General features: G+C 33.1%; 1 protein-coding gene across 1 annotated transcript in view; it reads right to left on the minus strand.

Moving 5' to 3' along the window:
• LOC101847325 overlaps positions 1-1,626 on the minus strand; it is a gene marked incomplete in the record, with an annotated part of 98,606 nt that overhangs the window by 50,650 nt on the left and 46,330 nt on the right.

Raw genomic sequence — 1,626 nt, forward strand, 5'->3', positions numbered from 1 at the left:
TCATAGTTTTTAGAAAATTTTAAAAAACACGAATTCATACCATTCTATTACCACACAATGTTAAAATACATGGCATATGTGAGCACTTTATAGATGTTTTGGACACTTGAAAATATTTTCAATCGATAAAGCAGATGTTGCTCTACTAAAATAGTCCAAAATCGAAAAATCGGTTTTGGATACCAAAATCGACTTTTTAGGCTGCCGTGGTGACACTTAACAAAATGTGCAAAAACACTGTTGTAGCTATAAGAGTGTGAATCTGGGAAAATTTCATTTTCTCGAAACTATGAAGTTCAAGGACCGAGTTAGAACCATTCATTCTAAGGACGAGATTTGTCTTCATTTTGTTTTATTTCCGTGCATTGCACATGGCCTTTGAATGAGACATGCCCACATACTACAGCACTTCTACTCTTGAAACGGAATTTTGTTTTAGTAGAGGTTTTACGGCGCTCGCAACTGCATAAGGTCATATGAACGCCAGAAGATTAGAGGTGTTACAAGAAAGTAACAAACAAAAAAAAGAAGAAGGGGATAAAAGGACGATAGATTTTTGATAGGAAAGAAGAAGCAAACCACACCAGAGCAACCGCCAACCACCCACTGAAAAGGAATTTATTTTCACATATTTTACCGTTTACGCTAAAGGTTTGTAACCATCTATTATGCTGTCTTTACCGTTGAAAATGTTTTTGGGTTTGTTTATTTTCTGTCCCGCGTCCAGTTTTGGTGCAGATATTTGTAAGTTGTGTAAAAATGAGTAAACATGGTAATAATTGCTATGCATCATTAAAATCAAAATGCAAAACATAAAAATGGTTTGGTATTTAATAATGACGTTGTTAAAAGGGTTTTTCTTTTCTAAATACTTCTACTTGTTAAACTTTTCAACAGTGTAAAAAGATCATTTAAAAGGTTTGGCGAATGCCATTTAAAAGACTGACTAAACTAAAATCAGGTTATCTTACTAATCGGTCATCTTATTAATCCTTCATAAATGAATTGCTCTGCCCCCTAGTCTGATAGGCTTATGTTTACTATACCTAAATAAATGAGGTATAAGAAGAACAAAAGAAGGCACCCAAAGACAAAACTGTATTCATTTCATTAGTGATTCTGACACCGCTTGAACTATGTGTAAATTTATTTGGAAAAAGACTGAAATGAAAAATATGAATGCAGTGGTTCTTTTCATTATTTTTCCCCGCTCCATTGAAGATCTTAAAACCGTGCTAAGTCTTTCGTGGAGTATTTGCTTGTATTCTTTGTGTTGCCCTGTTATCTGAAGGAGGTATTAAACAATAAACTGAATAACCAACCAATCTTCCAAATAAAATTCCTAAAACGAAACAAATAGAAAGAGTTTACGTTGTTCTTCTACAAATAGCACCATTTGATAAGAATGAGTACGCAATCCTCTGCCTACAATAGGAATAAAACAAAACAATAGCAACAAATAACAAAGAAATAACAACACAAGACAAACACACAAAAAACAAAACAGAAACAAAATACAAATACAAATAATGCACAAAAAACCCCAAAATATAAAAATGTATAAAATACAAATACAACAAAAGAGACAGGAAAAACAAACAATTCAAAACCAACCCAACCCCCCCC

The sequence above is a fragment of the Aplysia californica genome, unplaced genomic scaffold (genome assembly GCF_000002075.1).
Source record: "Aplysia californica isolate F4 #8 unplaced genomic scaffold, AplCal3.0 scaffold00092, whole genome shotgun sequence".
Lineage (NCBI taxonomy): Eukaryota > Metazoa > Mollusca > Gastropoda > Aplysiida > Aplysiidae > Aplysia > Aplysia californica.